At 40.3% G+C, this 15690-nt stretch overlaps 1 long non-coding RNA gene across 1 annotated transcript in view; it reads left to right on the top strand.

Moving 5' to 3' along the window:
• The window catches only part of LOC125634543 (uncharacterized), a 101900-nt gene extending 88770 nt beyond the window's left edge, over positions 1-13130 (top strand). The window contains exons 4-5 of the long non-coding RNA XR_012667563.1: positions 7239-7379; positions 12853-13130. This is a non-coding gene — a long non-coding RNA (uncharacterized LOC125634543). The remainder of the gene's footprint in view (positions 1-7238; positions 7380-12852) is intronic.
• Positions 13131-15690: the final 2560 nt, after the last annotated feature.

Raw genomic sequence — 15690 nt, 5'->3', positions numbered from 1 at the left:
ATGTGTATTAATCTGAATTTTCCCTTAATTTCCTGAACAAAAAGTCATTCAAAAATGAACAAATACTTACCACTTCACAAAAAGATACAGAGGAAAAGGGCGGGAGGGGTGGAGGGGGGACCAGAAATTATTAAAAGATTGTTTCTATTATGTATATATATGAACAAACATTTCAAGTCATTATATACTGTATTACTGTGTTCATTATGTACTGTATATACAAGGTATGCAGAATGCCAGGGTCCCACTAATAAGACTTTAGGGGGACTTAATTGTCGCATAGGCTGCATGTTGTCCTCTGCACTGGGGTGAAACTCACCCCGCCAGAATAGGAACAATAAACTTGTTTTCTAGTGTATTCACAGAAAATGAACCTGAACATACGTGAAGCAAATTCTTTTTAAAATTGGAAGAAGCATCTGTGAATGCTTTTGTAAGCTATTTCTCCAGCTCGTGTCCCAACCCAGCCATCTCTCTGCACTTTAACTATCTCTGGGGCTTTGTTTGCACAACTTAGGTTTGGCCCTTCCCTGGTGCACAAGTTATAGCAAAGAACAGAGGACCCAATCCGAGAGAGTTATGGCAGAGTTATGCAATTTCAGAGATGCAGGGCTCATACCTCTGTGAGCCCTTTCCGGCTGGGGTGCAGAGATGGCCTATAATTAAACCCCAGATCTACACACCTCTTAAACAGCGTGGCTGATCCGATCCAGGTTGGAACTTTAAAGCTCAGGCCCACCCCTGAATAACATCTGCTCCAAGGTGCTATCCGAGTACTGCATAGGCTTGAGCTCCTGAGATGGGTTCTTTGTGGTCTCTTCAGATGGTTAACAGAGGAGGCTGTACGGAAGCCTGAGCAGACTCAGATTGAGCTGCCTGCTTATTCAGCTAAAAAGTGGGCTGAGCCAGTCTGTTCCTGAGTGCTTATTACATATCACACTGCGAGTGGGAACGCTTTCCTTTAATTAAACCCTGTGGAACTATCCCCACCCCCACCCCCCATTTTTTAAGGCTTCTAGCACAGACTGGTTTTATTTTTTCCATTGGTGAAGATTTCACTCTTTTTGAACTCTGCAGTCAGCCAGAGGACGATGCCATCTGCCAGTCTTGCAGCAGTGGTGTTCTGCTCATCTCTGTGCCACAACACAGTGCATGGCTTTTAGGCATTTAACACAGATTGCTGGAGCTACCTTTGAAAAAGTGGGAGAAGAGAGCAATCCGCTCTTAAATTCCAAAAATCTCCAGTGTTCGGCAAGTGCCTTGCCCAGCTTGTATTCCCTATGAATGCATGCACAGCTTTTGCCTGCTCCAGAACTCACTGAAGCATATACTTAGCAGAGTTCCAATCAGCTCATCTTGTGGCAAGTTATATCCCATTGCAGCCTTAACCAGGAGATTTCTAGCCTTGCTTGAGTGACTAAATTGGCCGTAGAATTTGCATACCACCCCTAATATTATTTCTGAATACCGTTATCAGACAGGCCATCGCCAATGTGCAAGTTTCAACAGTTTACACAGCATGACAAGACTATGTATATCTATAATCTCTTATGCTTTTAATCTAGCTTTTTGTTTTGTTTTTTGTCTTTTCACATACTGGCACTATTCTCGGAGAGCAACATGGCTACACTGCTGAATGATGAATTATGTATTGTCGTACTGTTGCCACATCTCCTGCAATATGTTGTCTACAGCAGGGATCTTTCACAACTCATTTAATACTGAATTCTGCATGTTGGTTGATGTTGCTACTTTCTAGTGGGCATGTAACTCTGATTGCCTTTACAACTGCTTCAGCTGATGGGGGACTCTTGAAGGTTTCTGGAGACAGTACTTGTAGGAATGTCAATGAAAAACAGAGGAGTCCCTATAGAAGCTAAAGCCCACACTGCCTTCAGGACAGTCAGAACCAGAGCTGTGAATCTAAAGAAAGCCAGGTTTTGAGTCAGGTTCCATAGAAATGAGACACTGAAGGAAATCCAAACTTACAAAATCCAAACCAGAACTCAGACCTTAATTCATATGCCCCTACATCTCTGCAGCTTGCTACCCTTACTCAGAGACTGAGAACATATACTCATATAATACTATGTCCATTATCATATATAATCAGAGACACTCTACTGCAGATGCTTCTTGTGTATGGCCAGGACCTCATACAACACCCAGGACCTACCCTTCTAGCTTTAGTTTCCTCTGCTCCATGATGAAGTGACCCAGACACATTCCATTCTTCCCAGCCTGCCATCCCCTACTACACCACAGTGTGCTTCAGGCCTGATATTTGCATCTATGATACACCTACTCTCCAATGAACTGTCCCCAGCCCAGTTCTTTCCTCACATTGGCCGATCTTAAAGGAAGTGCCCTAGCTCTGATATTCTAATTCACCTGAAGTTTGAATGCACCCAGGCATACTTTTAAAGTGCATGGCTCTGACTGAGTAGTTTATTATAATGCACTTTCAAAAGTCTGTCATTACATGACAGCTGAAATATGCAGCTCATGTAAACTACAGTAATCCACATGGAACACTGATGTAGCAGTCTACATTCAAAGGGAAAGGATATCCATCTCTGGTGGGGAAACAACAAGCTATGGAGACAGCTTTCACAGTGGGACTGTAGAAAGTCTGACAGACATCAACTGAGTGTGGAAGTAGAAGGATTTTGAGCAGAGGTAGAGACCCATGGTTCTGTGGTTTGGTTCTGCACCGATAAATTAAGATAGCTATTCTAACTCCCTAACTGTGCAAAATCTGACTGGAAATTCATGCGAACAAGCTTCCTCGGTGGATTTCCACTAGCACTTGATTCAAGGTGGGCTAGAGGTAATAAGAAGGTTGGCCAGACATTAGGCTGCCCGGCTGAGATTTGGGAGGCAATTCCTTGCTGTGCCACAGGCTTCCTGTGAGACCTTGGGCAGATCACTATGGGCACAATTTTCAGTCACCAAAATGATTTAGGAGCCTGAGTTCCATTTTCAAAATTGACTTAGTTTCTTGGGAGTTTGTCTGCTGGGAAAATGAGACTTAGCCATCTTAGCCATTATGGCCAGATTTTCAAAGATTTTTAGGCACCTAAAGATACAGATAGGTGTCTAGCAGGGTTTTCAAAAGCACATAGGCACCTCACACCCACTGGTTTCAATAGCAGATAAGCACCTTGTGGGATTTTCAAAAGCATCTAGGCACCTATCTGCATCTGTAAGCACATACATACTTTTGAAAATCTGGACCATAAGCCTTGCAAGGCTGAGTGGAGCAATGTATAAATACCTTTAAAAATTTGGGCCTCTTGACCTCAGTTTCCTATCTGTAAAATGAGGATAATAACAATTCCCTACATTAAAGCTGGTGAGGCACTCTGATACTGTGATAGTAAGGCATATAAGTAAGTACCAATGATAGACAATGTACCCACTGCTGTGTATATAGCACTTCCTTGAGTGGAGTCAAGACTAGACAACTGGACATCCTTTGTGAGGACATGAGAGGTCAGAACTGACGTATATTGGCAGAACAGAGGTGTATGAAGAAACTAGTACAGAAGCTGCCCCATTAAACCCAATTTGGTTCTTACCAGCACCATTAGCCTCTGACTTTCATAAGCAGAAGATTCAAAATGTATACACCTAAACAAATGAAAGACATAAATACTCAGGTGTTTGCCTCTCACCTAATTCAAGTCTGATACTTGTACAGAAGCATCTCAGAGATATAGAGTTAATTCATCCAGAGTATAATTTCTTTTGGTTCAGTGGAATTACATGAGCGATTAATTTAGTGCCTATACTAATATACTTGCTGACTAGAGTCAAGTGTTATGTAGAATATCTTTGCACCTTAAGAAGGAATCAACAATAACATATAATGTACTTTGTAAATGTAAATTTCCTTGATGATAAACAGCAAAGTGCAATACAGCAGAAGCTACTGAATAGTCAACATTTGCCAACTATTATCATACAGTTATTGCAGACACAATAGTACCTCTTATTCAAAGGACAGGGGAAATTTGTGATATTCTCAGATATGTTGGTAGATGCTGACTTCTTAAAGGTGATTGCTGTAATATGGTTCTTTTAGCTATATGGAGATCTATTTCATTGCATGATCATAATTCTGCCAATTGGACTGTGATTAAGAACATAAAGTCTTCAGGTGACAGCACAATTGTATTGATCTCCTTTGAACATACTGCAGCAATTCTAAGAACAAAAGACTGCTGTCTGTTCGTAGAGACAGTTATTATATTTGTAAAAATGCAGTACACACAGAAAAGTTTCAGAACTACATAAACTACGGAAGGATATAATAAAGTGTTATACAGCTAGATTATTTTTTCTGATACCGCTCCTTGATGTTTCTGGTAGTGAACTTCAGACTCTAATGGGTTCCCACTTACTGCACAACTTACAGTCAAGTACTGTGGAAAAATTTTCCCAATATTGTCAACATGGAAATGACACATGAAGGATTTTCCTTTAGTTCAGCTTCAGTTTTATCAAATGAGCGCAGTAAGATTCAGAAATAAAATTCCATGGATAGAAACATTATAGGGTTGATACAACCTACTCCCATCTGAAATTTAGTGGGCAGTACAGTTCTTCCAGGTTCGTTTCAGGTATTTCAGCAAAGCTGTAGTCTTCTAGCTCATAGATAGTTAAAAATGAACTCTAAATATAGTGTTGTGTAACTGTGTAATGATATGTTTACGTTCAGCTGGGGGAAAAAAGTAAGTGAAAAGAGTAACAGTTAACAGTGCCACCCCTCCTGTTGTGCCCAAACTGTGAGATGCAGAAACTAGACAGCCTGCATAAAATTAACAAATAGCTGATCCCTGGTACCATAGATTCAAACCTGTCTACAAGAGATTGCACCCTTTCCCACCTCAACTTAGTTATGCTGAACTATGCCTGAATGTAATATTACAAAAACACGACACACAATAAATACCTGGAACTATTAAAAACAGGTAATTTGTAAGGAATTACTACCATTATAAATCATGTGTCATTTAAACTACAAAAATGCCATTAAAGAGCAGCAACATGAGGAGGGATGAAGCAGCTTTGGTGCAGCTGTGTTGGAACAATCAGTTACGTCCCAGGGGTTTACAACTGCATTTTCCTCCAATCAGGCTGAAGGCTAGTTTTTCCATACGTTTATCATCATACATGGTATCTGCAGGTTTAATAAAATGTTATTTGCTCGTTAGGCATTTCCCACAACTGTGAGTGGAGCCCACTGAAAATCCGAAGTAGGCTCAAGAACCAAACTTTTGATTTGGATTTCAAACACCTGAAGTTCAGAGCTAGGGTTTCAATTTAGCCCTAGGTACAGACAAGGGGCCACTTCATTTCTAAAAGTGGCATTTGGAAATTATGGTTTGGATTTTGAACACCCCTACAATTCAGGAGTGTTTAGATCTAGGGTGTTAGTTCAGTGCCCATTTGTGTACCGTGTATGTGCTTTTCTCATGGAGATTTTGGGAAGGTTGGAACGCAAGGGATAACAAATATAGGTCCTGTCAGCTCTGTAATAATCATGACTGTATTGGGGCCAAGTTGTGCCCCAAATGTGTTATAACATGGTTTGGTTTTGCCTGTATTATAACATTTTAATGGAATCATTCTATTGCATCGTTTGGTGAGCATTTGGACCTAAGTTAGAAGACCAGAACCTCTGGTATCTAAATGGCCTAGGGAAGATCACCCCAGCATATAGGTGATTCCATAGTGGCATAGGGCTGACACCTGAACTTGTACACAACTATCTCTGCTGTCAGCATAGGATGGGGAGGTAATTGGGCATACCCTGTATTGATCCTAGATTATGTAAAAGAGATGTTTTGCAATGCCTAGTCTGATAGGTCTGGCCAGTACTTGGATGGGAGACCTTCCTGTCATTGTGCTGGGAACAGTGATTCAGCAAATAGAACTCCTGCCTATGAGTCAGAATTGAACTAATGTCCCACCAGGTAATAAGGTGCTCTGTGTCATTGAAGGTGCTGTCAGACAAGAGCAGAGTCAATTTCCTCTCTATCCTGGAAATATACTCTTTGGCTCACATTTTGCCTACTCGAAGTCCTCAGTGACTTTCAATAGACATTGCTGTGAAATTTGCTTCTGTTGTCATGTGGTTGCCATGTTTCACCTCAGAGATAGCTACTGGCCACAATTTGGAGGACAGGGACATTAAGTGATCATCATTAGAGTGTATTGCTGTAAAGGATTCTGAGGCTAGATAATGGCACTGCTGTATCTAAATCAAGTATTTATTGATTTTATTTAAAAGAACACCTCTCTACAGGTCTGAGTGCCTGAAGAAGGATTATTTAATAAAGATACAAATTTTGACTAAAATAGAAATAAAAACAAAACAAAAAAGAAACCCACAGAAGAGAAACAGTGATGGATTTTGTATAAGAACCACAGCGGAATGGAACAGAAATCGTCCCAACTCCACCAACTCTGGGACTCTTCCACTATTCAACAAAACAAATTAATCTCAAATTCACAAAAAAAAGCTTTGGAAAAAATAGCCTTTGCAGCAAGACCTGGGGTTAATGCACACAGGTTCTGGTAGAACAATGGCAGAAGCAAGTATTCAGTTGAGAAAGGACCCTTCAATGAAAACTTCACACACACACCCAGTCGAACCAGGAAGCTTTAAGACTGGGGGGGTCTCAACTGGCAGTCTCAATCAGGCAGTCTCTGAGTTAACCAATTGGAGATTTATATATAAAGTTAAATTTTGAACTACTGGAAATGTGACACCAAAGAGGGTAGGCTCTGAGTTCCTCCAGAGAATTCTTTCCCAGGTGTCTGCCTGGTGGGTCTTGCCCACATGCTCAGGGTCTAACTGGTTGCCATATTTGGGATCGGGAAAGAATTTCTCCCCAGGTCAGTTTGGCAGAGATCCAGGGTGTGGGTGGAGGGGGTGGGGCGTGTTGCCTTCCTTTACAGCATGGAGCACAGGTAACTTGCTGATTTGAACTTGAGTAAATGGTGGAGTGTCTGTACCTTGAAGTCTTTAAATCTAGATTTGAGGACTTCAGTAACTCAGCCAGAGGTTATGGGCCTATTGCATGAATGGATGGGTGAGGTTCTGTGGCCTGCAATGTGCAGAAGGCTAGATAATCACAATGGTCCCTTCTGTCCTTAAAGACTATGTGGTTCTTATATGTCTAAATGTTAGCATTTACACCTACAATTAATTGTCCCTTTCTTCCTAGGGACAGCTGTTGGTCAGCACAGTAGTTCAAGAGCCTCCTGTTGGTGCATCATTCATGGGTAGGGACCACATTTACAGCAGTTAAATGGCTAAGTGAACAAGATCAGAAGAGACTTACTCAAACTATTGCCCAGTTCTAGAAGTAAGTTCAAGCCAAATCCTCTTTAGGGGGTTTTAATGTTCATTTTTTTTTAAATATTATTTTTACTTCCCATTTCTTCCCAGAATCCATGCCAAAATATCTGCAATAGGCTGTTCTTCTGGTACAGTATATTCTGCTGTGACTGTAAGTGGAGATGAGAAATCCTGTTCTCATGAGGTTTCCCTTCCCAGTTTTCAGAACTTCATATGTTGGAGCTGAGCTCCTTGTAGCATGTAAACTCCTGCCTGCCTATCTGGACTGAATCTAAGCACCACATTTTTTGAGTGTCTAACCCTGAACAAGACCACAAGGTTCAAATACCCCTAATTTTGGAAAAGTTTAGGTACAGCTTTTGCAGGTCAGGTGCACTGGTACTAACAATCCTAATGCTCTCCCTACGCAACACACACTGTCATATCTGGTTGTGTAAACAAAACATTAGCTCTGGATAGAGATCAAATTCAGAGTGGCTACATTTCTGGCCATAATGAGTCAGACCAATGGTCCATCTAGCCCAGTATCCTGTCTTCCGACAGTGGCCAATGCCAAGCACTTCAGAGGGAATGAACAAAACAGACAATCATCAAGTGATCCATCCCCTGTTGCCCATTCCCAGCTTCTGGCAAACAGAGGCTAAGGACACCATCCCTGCCCATCCTGGCTAATAGCCATTGATGGACCTATCCTCAATGAACTTATCTAGTTCTTTTTAAAACCCTGTTACAGTATTGTCCTTCACAACAACCTCTGGCAAATAGTTCCACAGGTTGACTGTGTGACAAAATGCTTCCTTTTGTTTTGTTTTAAATCTGCTGCCTATTAATTTCATTTGGTGACCCTTCATTCTTGTGTTATGAGGAGTAAATAACACTTCCTTCCTTACTTTCTCCACACAAGTCATGATTTTATAGATCTCTATCATATCTTCCATTAGTTGTCTCTTTTCCAAACTGAAAAGTCCCAATCTTATTAATCTTTCCTCATATGGTAGCTTTCTATACCCCTAATCATTTTTGTTGCCCTTTTCTGCTTTTGAGGATAGGGGTTACAGAATGGAAAATCTATGCAGGTGGTCTTCACACCCCTTTTATGTCATGGAATGGAGTTCCCTGGTGGCCCATCAGAGTATGTCACTATGTTGCGGTTAGTGTCAGGATGGCTATTGGGCCAACACATAATATGGATACACAAAGGAGAGTTTAAATTGGGGTGAGTTGTTAGCTATTTCTGCAGTTCCCCTCATCTTCTGCAGGAGCAGCTGCAACCTGACTGCATGTCAGCTACTGAATGTTAGAGCTGAGGATTCCGGCAATCAGCCCTTGTGCCTTTTGTATGAATTTCCCAGAGAATACATCCCATTTACTCAGGCTGTGCTGATTTCTGGGATTCGGCCATACATTTTGTGAGGGCAATAATAATTCAGTAATGTAGTTTTAAAAGGTCTGCTAAATATCATCCAGTTACCACAGGGTCAGATAAATAGCCTGGAATAATGGCGGCAAAGGTACTGCTTGCTGTAGTACAGCTCAGGCACCTTTCTCTCTCTGTTTTGTATAATAAATTTTAGCTAATAGAGTTCTTGACCTTGCAGCTACAATTTCTAATTAAGTAAAGTTAGTCAATGAGCTGTTATTTTTCTAATGTTGAATTTCCTGTATGGTGGCTGCTCAATTTGCTGCTCAGCCAACTTTAATATTTTAACCAAGAACTTGCTTTTCATACTCTGCAGCACCTACACCAAGAAGCACACACACTGTATATTTATCATTTTCATCTAGATGAGGAGAAAACAAAGGGAGAATTATAAACCCTCATATTGTTACATTCACACTCGACATGTGCATCTATTTTTTTTTTCCACAGTAAAGTGATTTTGCTGTGGAGATAGCACCAGGTGCATGAGGGTGACCTCACACACACACCAAATCGGGAGCTGACATCCATCACACTTCGAAATTTTGGATTTCATCATTTCCTGATCTTTCTAAAGGGATCACAGCACCTGGCCCTCACAGCTGTAGTTCATTTAGAAAGCAATTTAAAAACCGAGAAAAAAGCAAATGACATCTTGCTGCCTCAGCCTTGTCATTAAATATAGCAGAATGGCCTTCATTTATGAGACACATGGCTAAGAATTAATATCTTTCAGTGCTTTCTCGAGTAGAGATTACAAAAGGCTTGAAAGACCACTAAATAATTAGTACTATAACTGAAGCAAGCAAAAGAAAGAAAAAATATCTCTTCTTCATTATAAAGACTATTGAGACGCACACTGACTTCAACATGTTCCAAATGCTGTGAGCTTTCAGCATTGCACCTCCACTACAGAGCAAACCTTCAGCTTTTATTTTTCCCTTTTTTAGCCTCTATAACATTTGAGGCTCTGTACATATATATTGCATGATACTTCTCTGAATAGTGAAATGCTGCTATGCATGTGAATTCTCTGCTCTGCATGTAGTGGACCCAAAGTGTGGAGTTTACACATTTTAAAGTTTTGCATATATTATCTTTTTCCTCTTGCTGGTCAGATATAAATTGCTGATATTTGGAGCTATTACATTGTTTTGGGTTTTTTATTCATAATGTTATGGGTGACTTTAGTGCTCATGAAAATGAGTGGCTAATGGCACTAGCTAGACCCAGATATAGTAGGGCCAAGTGCTATGCAAGCTTTTCCCACATAGTTCTGCCAGCTGGAGAACACTCCAGTCCCATACCCGCCTCGAGCAGAGATTGCCAGTCAGATCAATTTGTCCCAAATTGTGTTGGTGTTTTTTTTAAAAGAAGGTTCAGAACATTTCGTTTATCCCAAGGAGCCAGACATTCAGGTGTAGACCTTTAAAGTTTGTCCATCACAATTGTTTGTGCCATTCTAACCCACTAGACACAATTCTAAGTCCATTTGCTGTGAATCCTAACTTTTGTTTCAGATGCGTCCTAACTGAGGGTTTTCCCCTCTCCTTTCTTTGTGATAAACCCATTATTGTCTGTAATGGATTATAAACATGGAAGCACAGATGATCTGTTATTGGTGTCTGTTAGCTGAACCTTTTAAGGCAGAGAATCTGGAACCATTAACTTTTACATTTAATTGAACACACAGGTCGAGCCGTGTGTACACGTCCATTGTAGGTGAGGACAGGAAGATACATACTTCTCTTGCCCTACAGCGTAAGCTCCTCATTACAGCCACTGTTGTCTTCTAGGATACTGTGGGTGTATCTGCAATCCGAACAATAAATAATAGTAATAGTGGCTCTCCTTCTGGCACATCAGCTCAGTGCACCAATAAGTCTATGAATCAGGAGTCCCTAGTTCCGCTCAGTGAAGTGCAGATGGTATCTTTTGTTTCCAAAGCCACCTAGAGTCCATTGCACTGATTAAATTGATGTTTCTTGAGGCTTATCTCTCATGAAAGACTGGGGGGCATTTCAGACCCATAGGTTCTAGATGCCTGTGTCTAGATAGAAAGAGAGTGAATATTTGCAGCTGGGGACTGGATGCTGAAATAGATCTACTGGGGGCTGGCCACAGGCTGAGTAGCAGCAGATCTTAGCTATATGACATCTTAAGTTAACTTTTAGTTAGTTGATTGCTAGGATCACCTGGAACCAAATTCAACCTTCTAGCTTGGCAGATAAAACAATCCCAGCTATATATTTAAAACCACTTTCACTATGGGGTACTCATTTGGGGATAGACATAAAGCCCACTGAAAGTCTTTCAGTTGGATTTGGATCATGCTCTTGCCCCCTTCTTTTCCTACAGTCTCTAAGAAAATCCTATGCAAAGAGAGATTGCATTGTTTTGTATTTAAATTACACATTATTTAGGGTTCATCAGAAATTCCATTTCCCCAAAGCCTTCTTGGGCCACCTTACCTCCACATCTAAACTTGTGACAATGTCAGCACACAAAAACTTCTCCATTCAATGGTCATGAGTCTTATTTCTTAGCTGTCTCCCCTCCTCTCTCACTTCCAAAAAAGCCCCACTCACCGACACAAATGAATCTTGCAGACCTTTCCTCTGATAGCCCTATCTGAACATCTCTGATCATGTCACGTTTTCATGAGTGAATGAACTCGGGGAGTCTACTGATATGTTCAGTAGGGGGTAGGGCTCTCTGAGGCTATTGGCAGCAGTTCAGTTGCCAAGCAGCTGCAGAAAGCTTTAAAGGACAGTGTTGCACAAAAAAATGAAAATTGTTGATTGAGGACATATTGCCCTTGATTGAATGGTGAGGAACCTGCTGGCAGGAAAATAGATATCTGAGAAACTAAAAAGGTTTGCCCATTTCACCAGCTGTAGCTAGGCCCCCCAGTTGTCAGTCCTCAGTCAATAGTATATTTGCTCAATTAGCCAGAGGTTTGCAAAAATTGCTTCTGTGGCTGCCTACGGCCAGTTTTTACCACTAGGAGAGTCTGCCTTTGCTTCCATGAGTACAAAGGTCCTCAGAAGAAGAATAACCCATAAGCTATTTAACTGTGTTCAGCTCCCCATGGGGAGGCACTTACAAAAATAGCTGCAAAAAGTTCTGTGGCCTGCCCAAGTTTACTGTGACCTCCCTCAGTCTTTCACCCCATGTAGTCTGTCACAGATAATTGTTTAGTCAGACACTGTGTGGTTGCAACACTTCATTGGTCTATCTATGTGCAAAGAAGAGAGCAGGTTCTGTGGGGCCACTACTTCCTCTGTGAGTAGGTAATGGGCTGAAAGCTACAACAATTGGGATGGAGCCTTGGCTTGATCTCCAATCCCCTGGGCAGTTTAGTCTGGGGCAAGTAATTGCTTGCTAGTATGAGCCAGTAGCAGATTATTTCCCACCCTCTAGAACAAGGGAGAACTAAGGAAGGAACTTGACTATTCAGGGCAAAACAGAAAGTCTCAATCTTATTCGTACTGCTTATAAACACTGAGAAATTATAGCACTGGATTCAGGACACAGTAATGATATATTATTCTGAAGGGAGGAACCTTGCCTGTGCACCTGACTTAAAAATTAGAATGTAGCAATTCTGAAGTCCTAGTCCTCCTCCAGCCAGTTATTCCAAATTATGTGACAATTCTGTGAGAAGAGCAAAAGTCCAGTCTAGTTAATTTTGGCTCCCCCACCTCCCTTTTGATTGTCCAATGATCATTTCAATTATATATTAGGTGGTACAAAATTATTTAAAAACATAGAGAAATAAAAGTTATAAATAAAAATAGTTAAGATGGGGAAAAACAATTTTACCTCTTGGTAAAAGTTATTTAAAATACAAGGGAGTGGATGGTTTCCAATTTTGCTAATGGGATATGGATTTTCATTTCTTGGTTCTAAATGCCCAACCATTCTGTCTGGGTAGTGACAGAAAGTTGTTGCTGTCTCATGCTATTCAGAAAGCTGCTGGTTTAAAATCAGTTGGTGGTCTAAGCTCAGTTTTGTAATAATACTTCCTTTTCCCTTCTCTTTGTCATCTGTTTAAAAGGTCACCTCCTTGGGCTGGGACTGTCACTTACTATGTGTATGTACTGCACCTAACCCAGTGGGGCTCTGATTTTGACCTCCCAACACTGCTGTAATATAAATCATCATAATAACACCACAAACCACTGCCACGCTTTGCACCCTTGCTGGAAGTCTTTTGGGCAAAGGATGAAAAAGACTTGAAGACTGACTGCATCCATCCCAAAGATGTGGCAGGAGTGTGTGGGGTGTCTCACACTGCCTTTGTCTGCTTCATATTTCCGTACAGGCCGCAGGGCTGTCATATGTCAAACTCAAAGTGCTACATTTTATTGTTTTTGAATAACTATTAATAATATATTTACATGTTGAATGTTTTTAATTATACAACTAAGCATGTGCATTGTCTTTATTCCAAATGCTAAACTATTGTGAAGCCAGAAGTAGAACCTTTTCCCCTGAAAATCTTGCTCTCAAAACCCTCAATGAGTTAAGTTCATCTCACCAAAAAGGGTTTTCTGTAAACTAGCAATATTACGCAAAAACATACCCATGGATTTTTAAATCTGGCATGCACTGTATGTGCCTACATTTTATGTTTTGATCAGTGCATTGTAGATGACTGTGTTCTTAGCTGAAGTGTACAACAGTTAAATGTTAATTTTGTTTCCTCCCACCCCCACCCCCCCCAAAAAAGAAGGAATTTAACCTCATATCCTCACTCTGAAATTAGCTCTATTGTCAAAAGATTACAGCTGTATCCTGATTTCAAGAATTTCATGTTGGAATAAAAGAGCATTTTTGAAACCATTGTGTTACTTCAAACAGATCCATAATGGTCCCTCGGCAAACCATTTTCAGAAGACTTGTGTAAGTAAGATAAAAAGACACCATTTCTGAAGAGATGCTTTTATGGGCTAGGTCAGAGTGCTCTTTCCATGTTGTTCATTCCCAGTCGAATTTCCTAATAGCCTATCTCCTCAGCTAACAGATGCCCAGCCTCATGTCGGAACCAGATCGAGCCACCACTGAGATGATATCCAGCTCCTTTCTTATTGAGCCGTTTCCCTAGCAGATGGTGCAATGCTGCAGGCACACTCCTTCCTGTTAATTACCAGCCTTAGCTACAGATGGAAATGTCAGTCAGCCTCACAGGTCCTGGTTCCTGCCATTGCCTCAGTCCATAGCCCTCTACCTAGGCAAGATGCTGCCAACACACACCATGTGTTTTGTGACTGCTGACTAGGCAGGCAACAAAAAACAACTTACTTCATGAATATTCATGGAGGAATGTTTAGAGTTCTGTTCATCTGCAATGCTTATAGATCTGCTTAAAGGAGATTGCACCTTATTAAGAGCCCTGTGCCCCTTGTTTTACTATAGTGCAGCTATGTGAGTTATTTAAGTGTGTTGCTATAGTAACATATAAAATGCCTACTGAATGTCTGCCATTTCTATAGACGTATCAGTCTCTAACCATTCTTCCCATACCTTAACTGCCATTTAATTATTCTTGTCCTGCAATAGCAGATCAATAATCACCAAGCTGAACTGATTAGCTAATAACTGTTGATTTTTATTAAACCCTGGATGTCTCATTAGCTTTTAAGTGACCAATATGAATTCCTTGATCTTTCTGGTATTTAAATATACTAAATCCAGATAAATGAATTTCAGTCTACCCATTTTATATTCATTAAGCCACTTATTTCACTGGCTATGGAAAACCCATTAGTAATAAAAAAAATCATTTCTTTTTTAGATTTATGGATGAAAGTTTGAGTTACAAGATTAGGAAAAATCTACCATGCATATTTACTGAAGGTACTGTAATTCATTCCCTTGTGGGACTCTGTGATAATAGGCACAGTGTGTAGTTATGAAAAATAGCTATATCACACAGTACATGCCAGTAATATTGTTCATATCTTTTGACTCAGGACTGTTCATGAGTGACTGGATTTATATGCTCCAAAACAGAAGAGCAGAAATCTACCTGAGGCTAAGACCATGCTTCTTAATAAAGAGTTAAGAATATTACATTTCCAGAAGACAAAACAAGCATGAGTACAGTGTACAAAAATAGACTATGTTTAAATTAAAGTAAGTTTAATCCATATTCAACTGATTGTTGACCATGTTGCTGTCAGCTCTGATGGTATTGTGAAAAGTACCCTAAAATACCTAAGGAAGTTAAATTTTAATTGTTACTTTAAAAAACTTCAATTTTTTCCTTGTAAATCAACATATTTGTAATGGGATTGATTCCTTTATGAAAATCACATTGTTTGATCTCTGCATCTAGGGTAGATTATATCTCTGTTGTCTCCTCATGTCACTTATATTATTGTAACGGTTTCTACAGTGCTTTTGTTAATCTGTCAGCAGCTACTGCACAGTAATATAGGAGGCACCAAAGCCTTTTGCTATATACTTTGAGAAGAAGGTAACTGTTGCGTTTGCTGGCAAATATTGATTTTGTAATGGTGACCACTGCATTCCATTGGTTTGCAGACATAAATACTATATTTTTAATGTCAGTGTCATAGAATCATGGAAATGTATAGCTGAAAGGGACCTCGAGAAGTCATCAGGTCCATGGTTGTTCCATGAAATAATATTGAGGCCAACAAAATATCATGTTCCAATAGAACATCATGGCATGATGGTGTTTAGTCTCCAATCTACATCGTGTTTCATCATAATGAGATGATTTTCTTTTAATTAACGTTGTACGTGCGTGTATAAACTATTCTTGGCACAATAGAAATGCCACTTTGATGAGACAATAAGTTGGCACAACATGACATTTTGACTTAAATATCATACTGGTGGGGTCTGCACTAAGGTTAGGCAGTAT

Source organism: Caretta caretta, chromosome 3, assembly GCF_965140235.1.
Source record: "Caretta caretta isolate rCarCar2 chromosome 3, rCarCar1.hap1, whole genome shotgun sequence".
Lineage (NCBI taxonomy): Eukaryota > Metazoa > Chordata > Testudines > Cheloniidae > Caretta > Caretta caretta.
Note: the sequence above shows the minus strand (reverse complement) of the source record. Positions and strands in the feature narration are given on the sequence as shown.